The following is a 14,548-nucleotide window of genomic DNA, read 5'->3' on the forward strand; positions in this document are numbered from 1 at the left end:
AAGGAACATAGTGAATAGGTACGGTCGCGATCAATACATTTTGGACATCGTACTGTCATACATTCCAAAACGACCTTTATGTATTAATAACCTTAATTTTGATTGTTGTGTCAATTTTGAAAATGTGAATGTCAGATTTACCGACAAAACATTCAAGGAGTTTTAAAGATCAGACAAATGGAATACAACACTGTATTCTACGTTGAAAATACAACCGGCAACGCTGTTTGGTGAAAAATGCGTCAGATTGTATTTGTTAGGTTATTTGTCGATTTCCGTTTTGGCAACTCAAAATTTTAGAATAAAGGAAAAGAATGAAAACTTTTTTAAAATGCAGCAAGTAGGTAGAAAATCAAATTCTAAAAGCAAAATAAACTTATAAACTAATTTTAATGTTTTCGAATCATGTTTATAAAATAATTACATTGCCAACTTTGGTTATAAGAATCCCCAATTTAGAAACGTTTTTACTTTGCCAACATAATTCAAGAGGTGGTGGAAATTTAGAATTGAGACAAACAATATGTGCACTTTTTTTTCATTTTACTAGAAAATGTGTGTTGTTAACATGTGTGATTTTATTAAAGTGTCTATTTGTTTCGATTTATATTCACATTTTTCACATTTAAACCATAGTGTATTTTTGGAAGGTGGATGTTTTGCAAATATGTGAGTTTTTAAAGGTCCTGTTTCTTTAGTTTTATATTCACATTTACCACACTTGAACCATAGGGTTTCATCGATGGGCATGTGTTGTACAAGATTATGTTTTGTTAAATTACTCTTGTGTTTAGTTTTGAATTCACATTCATCACACTGAAACCATTCTATTTCATCGATGGGCATGTGTTGTACAAGATTATGTTTTGTTAAATTACTCTTGTGTTTAGTTTTGAATTCACATTGATCACAATTAAACCATTTTATATTTTGGGCATATGTATGCCTTACACGTACGTGCCTTGGTAACATTCCCCGTTGTTTAGTTTTATACAGGGTGTTTGAAAATTGCTAGTACAAAAAAAAAACTGTGGCATCTAGAAGCCCTAAGAAATCCAAAAAAACAAATTTTAATTTTTTTAAACAAAAGGGATAAAGTAACCCTATCCCAGCATATTTTACGTCTCAGGCGGGGCAGTATTTTTTAAACCTTGGTAACCAAACCTGATAATGAAGGACTATACAACAATATGAAAAATAAATATTTTTTTGCAAGATTTTGGCAACTAACAGTGGTACTAACAATTTTAACCCAATTTTTAGTAATTTTTATCTCGAAAACTAGAGGACTTTTATTAAAAAAAATTTTTGCCTATGACCTTAACTCACCATCACCAATTACCGGTATTTTTTTGTACTAGCAATTTTCAAACACCCTGTATTCACAAAAGTTACACTTAAACCACCGTATTTCATTAGGAGACGTGTGTTTCATCGATTCGTGAAATTTTAAAATTACTTTTTGCTTAGCCTTATATTCACATTTATCGCACTGAAACCATTCTATTTCATCGCCGGGCGTATGTCGGTAAAGTTGATGTTTTCTTAAATCTGCCGCTTGTTTAGCTTTATATTCACATTCACTACACTTAAACCATTTCATTTCATCAACGGGCGTGTGTCGTAAATGTTTATGCATTTTGAAATATCTCATTTGTTTAGTTTGATATTCACATTTATCGCACTCAAACCATTCTATATTTTCGAAGGGCGTGTGTCGTGTAAGTTTATGTTTTTTCAAATTTCCCGCTTGCTTAGTTTTATATTCACATTCTTCGCACTTAAACCATTCTATTTCATCGACGGGCGTGTGTTGCGTAAGTTTATGTCTTTTTAAATTCCCCGTTTGCCTGGATTTGTATTCACACTGATCACACCTAAACCAATTTAATTGTGTTGGCGAGAGTTTCACTTCGTTGCGGGTATCTAAACTGGCCATTGCACTCATGGGTATGAAACGTAGATACGGCAAAAGCAGGCAAAGGGGAACATTTAGTTTGTGGGTGCCACGACGAACTGGTTGGGGTAAGGGGATATAAACAACCAATAATATGCAAGTATTTTGATTTGAGCGCGCTGACGCCCGATTGACATTTCTGATTTGACAAGATGACATTCGTTTCGCGCCAAATTCTTTGTTTTGGTTTTGTCGTGTTTAGTTTTCTTGGTTAGCGTCGGTTAAGTGAGTGTCGGTTTTAATTTTTTAGGAAGAAGGATACGCAATTCCAGAGTTAATCGGCAAAGAAATTGTTATGTAGGTCATTCTAGGTAAGCATAAAGAAAATGCTTTCAATAAAATGGGAAACTTTAAGAAAGCTATCCGACATGTGTTTCATGTTTGTACATTAAATCTATTTTTCAGGTCGGTCAACAAACAGGAACCAAGGATTATCAAATGAAATTCTTGTCACACAGCCTCAACAAGTAAAGTTAAGTTGATAAATACAGATACTGCACTTGATTAAGTTTTATGTTTTTATTCCAGAGTCAAGTCCATCTGATCACTGCTTTTTGTTTGTATTGTCTGTTACATCGAAGCTAGTTTACCATGGAAGCTGTTGGTCGTAAGAAATATTGCTGCAAGTATCCAGGATGTGACAACTGGTACTTACTGGTTTTATTAGGTGATGTGATAATAATGTTTTCATTTTTTTTTTTTATATTGAAGAGTTTTTTATTTTGGTTTATAATGTTTTATTATGTTAATAGAATATATTTTGGTTAATATGTATTACATATTTTATAAGATTTCTTTTTATACATCATATTTTGTTACTTTGAAATATTTTATAATAAATGTTTATTTTTGTACTGTACATTCATCTTTCATTTATAGTGATAGTTTTATTTTTGTGCTTTTAACTGAAATTATTAATTTGATTTTACCGAACATTGGTAAACTACTCTTGTTCGATGAAATCAAATTAATAATTTTAGTTAGTACTGCCACGACGACACAAGGAGGCGCTGACGTTGTGCCTCCAGTTCAAACTTAGGGAGTTTTCACTTCTTAAGAGTAAGTGTTCTGTGATTGCACTATTAACTTATTGTACTATAAGATATTAGGCTTATTACTTTAAAATGAAAACTTTGCACATTAAAGCTGTTTTTAAAACACGTATCTGACACGTATGTAGGTCAGTACGTACGTATCGTGCAAAGAACATGGAGAAATTGTAACTTGAACCTTGAACTCATTCTAACCTCCCTCCCTAACCTAACTAAAAAAGGCGGGTAAGGTAAAACAGTGTGGCCAGATTTCTGACAGCCAAATATTGACATAACCTTAGTTTCTGCAGGTTTCTCGAGGCCTTCGCAATTTATCACTTTGTGCAAATTTGTCTTCTTTGAAAGAATTTACAAGTCATTACATTGACAAATCTCTCTGTATGACAGATCGTGAAGTGACTTCACAAAGTGAATCAACTGTTATTGTTGTTGAGGAATATAATTATACAGTTCATCAAAAGAATAAGAGAGATTTGTATACTCTCAAGTTTACTATGCCTGCACCCACAATGATTTAAAAGGTATCTTTCAGATATTCGGTCTGATGTGTGTATATTTAATAACATTTGATTCAATTTTAGGTTATCAAAAAAATAACAAAGTGAGGACTGGAAAAGCTGGAGGGTCTGTTAAGATGCAGGTATTTGCCCATCAAGATATTTTATAAAGTTTTTTATCAATGGTAACCAGTAACCACTAGAATTATATTTTACTATTTAAGTGATTTATTTGTTCATGCTGCTGAAATTTAAGGTGTAATAATTGTCAATTTGCAAAAAACCTATGTTGGTCATGAAGTGGAAGTACAGACTCGACATTGATCTAATGAAAACAGAAATCAGAATTGTAATTGTTGAAAATTAAGAGCAGGCATAACAACAGATAGAATTTTAGAAGATGCAAGGAAGCAATGCAGTGAACAATTATCATGAGAAAATTTATTAAATAGGAAAGATGTGAATTATTTGTTTACCAAACATAACATTGACAAAAAAAAGACATGGATGAAATGATTGTAACAGCACTAAAAGTTCAAAAAGTTCCTTTTTGAACAAGATAAGAAATAACATATGCTGTATTATAGGTTAAAACATATTTACAAAAATTAATTAAAATTTGTGAGTAAATTTTGTCTCATCAATTGTCATAATGTTAGTGCAACTTTATTTCCAATTTTCGCTTTTTACACTCTCCAAGATTTGCCCAAGGCTTTAAATCTGCCTTATTTAAGACAATTTAAGATAACACTTGCAGTATTTTCGTGAGTTCAAAAAAAAATACGAAAATTAATTTCATAACCTCACTTTTAACAACAATTGACTTGCAAATGAAAACTTAATCAATACAACTGGAATTTTGGAGGTTTATTAGAACCAGTTAATTGGAATGGCTTCACATCAAACTTGGCCAGCATGTGAAGATTTTACATACATGAAAGTTTGGGAAACGATTAAACAAATGGAGGAAACTCGAACAGTAAAATTACCTCTGAAGAAAATAAATCGCGAGGACTTTTTCAAAAAATTTCAGTAAAACGGATTCTGAATAACAACTGGCGAATTCTAAATTACAAATGACGGACTTTGAATTGCAATTTACGCTAAAGGCCGTGTAGCACCCCATAGTACTTTTTTACACGAAAAATCTTGAAAGTTGTACTTTTTTTGCATCATCTTATACAGTGCGCCGTAAAATTAACGCATAATTTAGAAAATTAATCGTATTCCTTTTTAGAAAATTTTTCACTGCCATTTGGAAACCAAAAATGTTCATTCGGATTATCTTAAAGTTTAAATCCGATACTCATTAGAAAACCACTTTTCATAATGCATCATTTAAAATTTAAATTTACAGGCTTTTTTAGTTTTTACACAGTATGCGCTAATTTTGCGGCGCAGTGTAGCATCTCCATGGAAATCTAGCAACAACACAAAGAAAAAACCAGAGTTTAATTCAATCGAACAAAGAGTAACATTAAACGATGAGAAAATTCAGCAAAACAGATCGCCACATTCAACAATGTTAAAATAAGCAAATCAAAACGCAACATTAAACAATGAGCAAATAAAAGAGCACAAAGCGCAAAGTTAAATAACGATAAAATAAAACGCTTTAAATGGCACAAATCCAATAATCGCTGGTAATGTTAAACAAAAAGAAAATGGCGGGTCGGGTGCCGTTAGAAAATGTTAGTGAAAGAAAAAAACAAAATGGACGCACGCGGTTCGGACGACGGCCCCGAATTTTCGAAATCACCAGATTGCTAAAAAAAATAAACCTCCCGGGAGAAAGATAACGCTTAAAATTAACAAATGGGCGCTTATTAAAGAAACAGCATGCAACAAAATGAAATCTACAACATACCCTTACCACGTGGTCCTGGTCCCAAAAACAAAACACAAAAAAAGGCAACGAAAGTGGGATAAATTACCCAGGTGAATTAAAACGTCGAATTCCTCACGGGGGCATAAAATATCTACTCGGGACGGTAGTGAAATTGATTCTGATTTAACTTACAAATTTGAGAAACTGGATCGCTCTTCGCAAGGTGTGTTCGTTTCGAAAAACCAAACAAAAGTGACCTCTCCCCTTCAACCACGCGCGTCAGAGACCCGCTTCATCCCCGCTATATTTCCGCTCTCCGAGTTGCCAACTCCCCAGGATTACCGACCCCATCCCATAGTTACTAGTCTAGCCGCTAGTACCTTCACATTTGGCGCGCTCTCGTGGTGGTACCGGTAATTAAAATTTAAATTTTAAACTGGGTCACTAGCACTACATCACACTTAAACAATTTTAATTTTGTTCCAGAAAGTCTCACTTTGTTGTGGGTATTTGAACTGGCCATTGCACTAACTTATTGTAGATATTATGGGCTTCTTATTTTAAATCCACATTAAAGCAGTTTTAAAAACATGTATTTTATACATACAGGTGTCCCAGAGTTGCGAAAAAGCTCCATAACTTGTTTGTTATTAAAGATATCAACTTTTTCTTTTTTCTAGATGATAGCTACGCTTATACTGCATATTCGGAAAATATTGCGGTACAATTCAATATCCTAAACTGTCGAAAAAGTTGTGAAAAAAATATTTTAAAGTGCGCCGGAATAATAGTACGTCGAGCGGTCGCCAGAATAGCGTCCCTGTCGGCTCAACCAGCATCTGAGCAAATTCCGTTACAGTGCGACATTTACAAAATAGTCGAAGAAAAACATTTTGAACAATTCTTTTGATAATTTCTGTTAAAAGTGATACTTCTAACACTAAAATTAATGAAAAATAGTCAACTTTTTTTAATGAAATTGAAAAAAAATATATTAATATGTGTTTCTAGAGTTTACGAACCTAATTTAGAGAATTGGCAACGAACTTTTTTGTTCCACTCAGTATATACCTATTGACATATTATTTTGTCTTGGAAAAATAGGGTAAAGTAAAAGCATTCCTCGATGTCCAATAAAATTTCTGTTTAAAAACATTTCGATCGTTAAAAAGCACATCGTCATATAACTTGCCTCGCGTACAAACGTGAGCCACAAGCTCGAAGCTAAATAGCGAAGCAGGAACCTATAGTTGTACATTTTTGAACAATAAAAACTTTAACTGATACAAATAAAAACCATCGTCTAAATTTAGATATCCTTGAGAGAAAAAGAATACAAACAGCATAAATTGCCCGTGATTCAATTATAGATTATTTTGATTGATATTAAATAACAAAAGGGTGAACGTACCTATCGGAGCAAAAAACTCGAACGGCCACCAACAGCTCTGACCGCTCGAAAGTGAATTTTTGTGCAAGAACAGTCACCACCGCAGCTCAGCCTTTCGAGCGATTGCGGCAAAATTAAATCGAAAATTGGAATCCATCGGGCGAAGCGAAAAAGGCCGGATCGGGTACTCACATGAGGTGCCGCCTCTGAAGAAATCGCATCCTTAAAAAATCGTTCGCCGCAGTGCTCCGGAGCTTGGTCTTGCACTTGAAACACACACAAAGTGGCGCGAGATGATCGCCGAGGAAACCGAGACGCGTCTCGAGAGGTACCGCTTTCGCAGTACAACACGATGGAATGGACCGTCTAGTACTGGAACCTCTATTTATACCCTCTGTTCAAAGCCACCAAGAAGGAGCCCTTAGAGTCGCCCCCTCGAATTTCTTCTCCACGCCGACAGAAAAGGGCAGCTCTTATCTGCAACATCATCGAGTCTGGAGCTTCGCCGAGTGTGACAACCTTCGGCTATTAGTACCCTTTGGGACCAGTTTTACGCCGAAATCGGATCGAGGCGCCGGACGAGCTGAAGAATCGCCAAAGCGGATTTGGTTTTTTTTTTTTCGAAAATAAATTCGTTTTATTGACAAAAATTCGTTCACGTGTTTGACCACTCGTTCCGCGTACGAGCAGCGGCTGATGTCCTGAAGCATTTTTTGTGAGCGTGCGACCTCCTCGGGGTGGATATCGAGCAAAATCTTTGGGGAAGAGTGCAAAATTCGTGCGGATAAAAGAGTTGGGGCAGAATAATAGCGGAAGTGCCTCAGAGGAAGCTGTTATCTTTGTAGCTTCCCACTCCTACGTTACCTCGTGTATAATTAATCTTCTTTTGATTTCCCTATTTCATGAATACTTTACTTTATTTAGAACACGGACTAATTCCGAACGTACTATACCGGATATATAGTGGTAGGTTTTATCTTTCACAGATGTGTTGACGCTCACAAATAAAAATAGTTTTATCACGATACGTTGTCCGGTTTTGACAAAACAATAATTTTTCGGATCGTTGTGCTTTCATTCAAAATCCTGCCCGCCGAAAATAAGACGCTGTAGGGATATCCATAGATAAAATAATAAAGATAAATAGAATGCAGTCTCTTGATTTTTTTTTGAGCAGCAAATGTGGCGTCATCTGTTGAGTTGTGGACGGTACAATATTCCATAGCCTACTGGATGTTTTCCATTATTACTTTATTTTTATTATTTAATAATTTAAAAAAGATAACAAAAAAAAACAGGTATTTTTTATTTTCAACATCTTATACATTTCTACAGCGTAGGAAGTGCAAAAAATTCTCTTAATTTTGAATAAGCTCTCCTAGATTGTTTGTAAAACGCCAATGCTAAGATTTTATTTTCTGTAGTGTATTTGCGCGCTTTTAGTTTAACGTCTCTTTTTTTCGATTGTACCAAACACAAATGTATTGCATCATCCCCCAAAACTTTACCTTTTAACTTCATTTCAAATTTTGAGAATAATTTCACACGGCATTTGATTTTTTCAACAGAAAACTGGTTACTTTCTTTTGAAGTTTATATTTGGTTACCGGATATCTCGTAAGAAATTGTAAGAAGTCAATTCGGGAATTCTTTTTTCGTAATTTCCATGAATAATAATCCTTGTTGGATCATCCTCATTTTCTAAAAAGTTTGAAGGTGATTATTATAGAATTTTGATTCTAAATAGTTTTCACTTTACCCATTGGAATTTGTAAGCTAGGTATTGCCGTATTTTTCACTCTATTGTTCGTGTCGTAATCGAAAAGTCTGAAATGTGGATGCTCAAACCGTATATCCATTGTAAACTTTCATTTGATCGATTTCGAAGAGATAAACATTGCCCATTCTTCGTAACCATTCCCGAAACCGCGCAGGATATTTTAAAGGATTGTGAAAATATGTGGCGGGTGCTAGCACTTTTGAACACTACATAGCTTCATAGTATTACAGTTTTAGCCACAAACACGAATTGTCGTATTTAAATTTTTAGAAAAGACGTGATAACAGTACTTCGTGACATGAAAGTAAATGAAATGAATTGAGACAACTTTGATTTCAAAAGTTTAAATCTTCCTTCCAAATTTGCGCCATCTCTTGGCTTGTGGACGGTGCGATAAACCATTACCATGGATTCTGTTGCAGAAAATTGATAGGCCTCTTTTCATTCTATTTGTCTTTATTTTCTCTATGGGGATATCTATGGCCCCTACAACTAAGTTATGGTACCGACATCTGGCTGGCCCAGAATATGGTTGGTAACGCTGAAGTCACTATATGTCATCAATAAAGCTGGCTATGATTTACATTTCATTAATTGTTCTGTCACTTCATACTGTCATTGCGTTGTAAAATCATTATTGTAAAATGTAAAACCACTCATTGTAAATAAAAATGCCCAGTTGTTTCATTACTAGTTGTAAAAATACACATGAGAAGGGATTTAGCTTATACAGAATCCCGAAAATTCCTGAGCGTCGTGGTAAGTGGTTAGAAGTCTTAGAACTAATAAGACCATATAAGAACCTTACAGAAACAAACAACAACTATTAAGGCAAGTACTTGTTATGGTAGTGTATCTATGAATAAAAAGAATTGGTTTATTTACATACAGCATATTTGTAGGGGCCATAATAATACAGTGTGGAATAAAATGATTTACATCTAGTTGCCGAACTATTAGTTCTGTCAATAAATGTCATCAATCGAATTGACAATTGTTACAATTTACTAAATTGAATTAACAAACGTTGGTGGCCACTTTCAACACTAGCTGTGACTTGCTTTAGTTAGCTCCTTTTTAATTTCAATCTCAACTTTGCATTCATATCATCCCTTCGCAATAAATCACATTTGGAATTTTGGAATATTTGGCGGTTAGGCTTTCTTTTTTTTGTAGAGCGGCATTTCGTATTTTTACATGGGTAATGCAAAGGTAACTAGATGTAAATCATTTTATTCCACACTGTAGTATATTATACGCCAAGGTGAAGAAGTTCATGATTATAGTCAGAGCGCCAAGATTAGAGCCCGAGGCGTGCCGAAGGTTCTAAGGCGCGAAGACTATAAGGGACTTCTTCACCGTGGTTTATATACTATTTTTTTCACTACTGGATACGTTAAAACCCTTTCTGATAATAATTATTAATCAAATTATTTTGTCTGATGCGACGATCCGAGTTCTCATTTTTCAACGGTTGCTATGAAAATCGTCTACGTTAACCAATGAAATCAACGAAAATCTTTCGTTGCTAAGTGACGGCTGTTCATTGTTGACCTTGGTTAATAATTAAAATTATTATTAACCAAGGGAGAGAAATTCTACTTCTGGGGTCGCTTCGAGAGTCAATAATGACGCCTTCTGAGACTAGTAGTGAAAAATAGTATATTATACACCAAGGTAGAGAAGACATTTTTTTAAGCCGAGGTAGTTTATCGCGAGAGTGGATTGTAAGATAAAGATATCAAATGCAAATTTCACAAGTGAAATAAGGAAGACAATAGTTTTGGGGATTTTTTAATGAAATGATGGCATTACTACAATGTCAAAAATATGTTAGGTTAGGTCGCCCATTATTAATCAAAAATTTTTAACTGAAATACCACTAATAAAACCCAAACAAGTTACCAAATTTTTAATCATTTAAAAATACAATATCAAATATATATTTTAAACTATCAGACACAAAAATAGGTATACCTATGTCCATAGGTTCCAGTTACAAATGAGGGAAAACTTCAGGTTTCAATCGCTGAAAATCTTCAGCCCAAAAGAAATCATCTTTACTAAAATGTTTCTGCAAATTAAAATAATATTATTATAATATTATTTTTACATATAACACAAAAATTAATAAATATTTAGAGCTGTCCGTTGCTATGAGAAATCTTTGGTGTTTAGAAAAAATTTCGATTTTACCACTTGTAATTTCAGCAACGGGAATAGTACCGCAATCTCTTTTTAAAAATTTAAAAATTCTGGATTTAGATAACACATTGGTAGTTGAAATTCAAAAAGGTATATTATTATACTCATGTCACATCGTGAGGAAGTTCCTTAACATTGACACAGAACATAATACACAACAAAGTCAAAATGCGGAGGCAAGACGCCGGTAATTATGTTGATAAGCACTGCACTATTACTTGATAATAATATCCGTAATAGTGTATGTACTCCGGCAAAATTGCCGTGCCGCCGGGTGGAGGTGGGATAGTGTACCTACTATAGCCACATACCTATATCACCTAACATAAGAAAAACTAAATCTTTACTTTATTATGTAGATACTTACACAGCAGATTTGTAGTTCCCGGTTAGAGCACGAACTCACAGACAGTCTCAAATTTTATCGCCACTGTTCCCTCCGTACTCTGTTTTTGACTCCTAATATTAAATTGCTTGTTACTGTATATAAGTATATGTAACGGGTGTCTTACCGTTTGGAACATAAAACAATTTAAATCCATTTTTTCTAGAACTTGAACAGCCGCTAACACAACACTTGTTACTGACCATGTTAAAGTATTAAAATTAACGCAAGTAACTGAACCAAGTTAAAAGATGTAACGAGAACAAAGAAATAAATGACAATACTTAAACACAAACGAAAACTGTAACGAAATAATAAGTTAGATGAATCGTGAACGAGGATTATTAAATATGCAGCAGAATAATGACACTAGTTTTTGTCAAATTACGTCAAATCATTTTTAGATTGTGTTTTTTTTATCCCCAGTTTGAGTAGATTGTGCGACAAGGACAGACATAAAAAATCACTGATGGCGGTACCTCTACCATGGCCAACTGTATCGATATACACTAGACGTGTATACATGGCCGTTTCATTTTGCAATTTCTCCATAAGAGAAAAATTCCGATGAAACAATTGAAATTTCCCGTAAAGTAGCGACGCCATACGACTATAATTTTAACCAATCTTCAATCTACGAGTACGTTAACTTGTCAAATTTATATTCTTGGTTAGGTAATGGTTAGTTGTCGTATGTTATTTGTCTGTTAATTTGCTTGTCACTCGAAATTAATAAATTAAAATGAACACAACGAAACTAAACACGACAATCATCAACTGAACAATAAATGTTATAATTGACAATGAGCACAGAAAGGTAAGAAAATACTTCCAAAATCTGACGTTTGTGACGTTCAATTTGACAATTTTAAATTAAAAAAATTATTATGAAAGGATCCAACAGATGTCGCTACTTTACGGTAGTTCCATGACCAACTTCATTAAACTATGTTATGGCCATCCCAAATGTCGAAAAAAAGTAAACCAAATGACAAGTCGATGATGGACAAGGCCGTCTGAATCAAAAAGCTACGCTTGTCAATCAAAAAACTCTGAAAATGCTCATTAAATGCATTATTTGTGGCAATTCTGAAAAACCTTTATTTCAATTTCCCAGCGACAGTGGAGTTAGAGCTAAATGGTTTGAGGTTCTTCGGGAAATTCATTAACATAGTTTAATGAAGTTGGTCATGTGATCGAGATGAAGTGGCGATATCTAGTGAAATTTAGAATAACCACACATTTAAAAAGTTAAATATCAGGTTATGTTATATGCCATTTCATTGCCAAAAACTGTCAGTTTATACTTTTATGACGACGAAAACGTATAAGCTGACAGTTTTTGACAATGAAATGGCATATAACATAACCTGATATTTAACTTTTTAAATGTGTGGTTATTCTAAATTTCACTAGATATCGCCACTTCATCTCCATCATCGACTTGTCATTTGGTTTACTTTTTTTCGACATTTGGGATGGCCATAACATAGTTTAATGAAGTTGGTCATGACTATCCATGACATACTTCATACGAAGCCCATTTTAATGGAATTGGAATGGCCATAACATAGTTTAATGAAGTTGGTCATGACTATCCACATAGACAAAATAAGAACATATAGAACGCAAACTCCCTATACATTTTTTAGGCACAAAGCGTTTACCGCAATCTCTTATCCTGGTGAGGGTGCAAAATCACAGCCTACTGGATGAGTTTACCTTTCCTTTGATTTTTTTTTATCATCGCAAATTTTCACAACAAATTAAAACGCCAGCAATAGTTTCGATATTTTATTTTCAACCGTTTTTGATACAGTTCTGCTTCATTTTTATAAATATTATTCCTAAATGTTACCGTTCTCGTATCCTACCACTTAAAATTAAATTTTACACCTTAATGTAAATGTGGTTAAATGAATTATTTTACCAATAATTTCATCTTCAATTTTATTTTTAAGTGAACGAAAAATTAACATTAGGTACTGTTACGATTTAAATCGCCGCGCGATTGTAAATCTTCGCGATTTTTCTAGAATGTTCTAGAATTCATCGCGACGGAAACGTACTCGGACTTCCGCCGAAAAATCTGCGCACAGAGGGGGTGGAAGCTATAAATCGGGGGAACCAGAGACAGAACGGGGATTTTTCACGACCTTTTGCCGGTGGTGTTGTCAGTGCCTGGGGAGAGTCAAGGGGACAGTGATCGAGTGAATTTGCAGGGCCGACGAGACGACGTAGTGGAGTTCACGAGGGCCGTTGGAGACGATTCGTCTAAGTACCACCGCCCACATCGCCAAGCGGATCACGGACTTCACTACGGAAGGTTCCAGACCGAACGCTTTTGCGGATCAGGATCTCGTCGAGTTCTGTCAGTCCAGGTCGTCCCCGGACTCACCGGAAGGTGCCGGATCTACCCACCAGCAAGTCCGGAGCAGTGGTGACACCCCAATTTTTACAGGCCGTAGCTTCTCAAAGATTTCGGTTGTATTTTGTCACTCCGTCGAACTAATTGAGCGTTTGTATTTAACTATAGTCAAATTTCCATTGTCACTCATTATTTCGACGGGTGAAAAGTTCTATCAAATTCCTTTAATTTGTATATCGCGTTTAGGATTTATAATTTGTTCCACTGTTAAAGTTGCAGTTTTGTCATAAGGCGCGTCATTTCATTAATCGTACTAACTTAAGAAAAAATTTCCTTATCAAGTCCGTCGGGTTTTTATATTCACGAACGATTATCAATCCGTGAGTGACCTCGCCAGGAATTGTGTATCGCGCTCACCGAACGTTTTTTTTTGCGCGTGGTTCTTCACCGGTCCGTACCGGAGAAAAACATCTCAACTTCAATTTTTTTTTTTGGAGCGAAGGAAGACTTGGAGGACCTCCCCGCTTATGCGGGCGGCGTAGCCGAATAGCGACGTTACGTAGGACCAGTCGGCCTTCCTCCTTCGCTAAAGAAGGGATTTTTTTACTGTTTCGCCGGTACTCGTTCGTTGAATATCTGGGACCCGGAGGACCCTCCGAGGAGTTAGGTTATTCAATTTTGTACACGCCATAAAGGGCTAGTCAGGCTTCGTTGTTTTCTTTTTCATTTATATCATTATTTTCATTGTTGACATCTGAATAAACGATTAGTTGGAAGATTGTGTATCATTTCCCGTACTCCGGGCTGTTCTCACCAATTTCTCAGCTTCGGTCGGCGTTTCTCGTGGTTCGCATTGTAAACCGAGTCGAAGCCACGACTTGTTCGTTATACCCCTGAACATTCCGGATTTGTAACCGGTAACAGGGTTGCCCAGTTTCGGGAGCGTAATTTATAACGTAACAGTACTTATGTTTGAATTACCGTTAAAATTTTGCTTTTAATATTATGTTACTGAATATAATTTTGAAAATATACTACTTATCATGGAAAATGCAACACCCAGAAATAGTGAATATTTTTTGATGA

The 14,548-nt window shown here is 35.1% G+C and overlaps 1 protein-coding gene and 1 long non-coding RNA gene across 8 annotated transcripts in view; one reads left to right on the top strand and one right to left on the bottom strand.

The window, feature by feature from the left end:
• Window positions 1-14,548, bottom strand: part of LOC138137147 (myosin heavy chain, clone 203-like) — a 305,955-nt gene that overhangs the window by 36,576 nt on the left and 254,831 nt on the right. The gene's annotated exons all lie outside the window — the stretch shown is intronic.
• LOC138137151 (uncharacterized) lies at window positions 2,032-4,603 on the top strand. Of its 4 annotated transcripts, none has more exons than XR_011161581.1 (6): window positions 2,032-2,268; window positions 2,363-3,239; window positions 3,291-3,530; window positions 3,591-3,691; window positions 3,763-4,127; window positions 4,372-4,603. It is a non-coding gene; the product is annotated as an uncharacterized lncRNA (long non-coding RNA). The 4 variants fall into 4 exon arrangements; XR_011161578.1 differs by having other exon boundaries at window positions 3,591-3,649; XR_011161579.1 differs by having other exon boundaries at window positions 3,300-3,530; window positions 3,591-3,649.

Source organism: Tenebrio molitor, chromosome 8 (genome assembly GCF_963966145.1).
Source record: "Tenebrio molitor chromosome 8, icTenMoli1.1, whole genome shotgun sequence".
Lineage (NCBI taxonomy): Eukaryota > Metazoa > Arthropoda > Insecta > Coleoptera > Tenebrionidae > Tenebrio > Tenebrio molitor.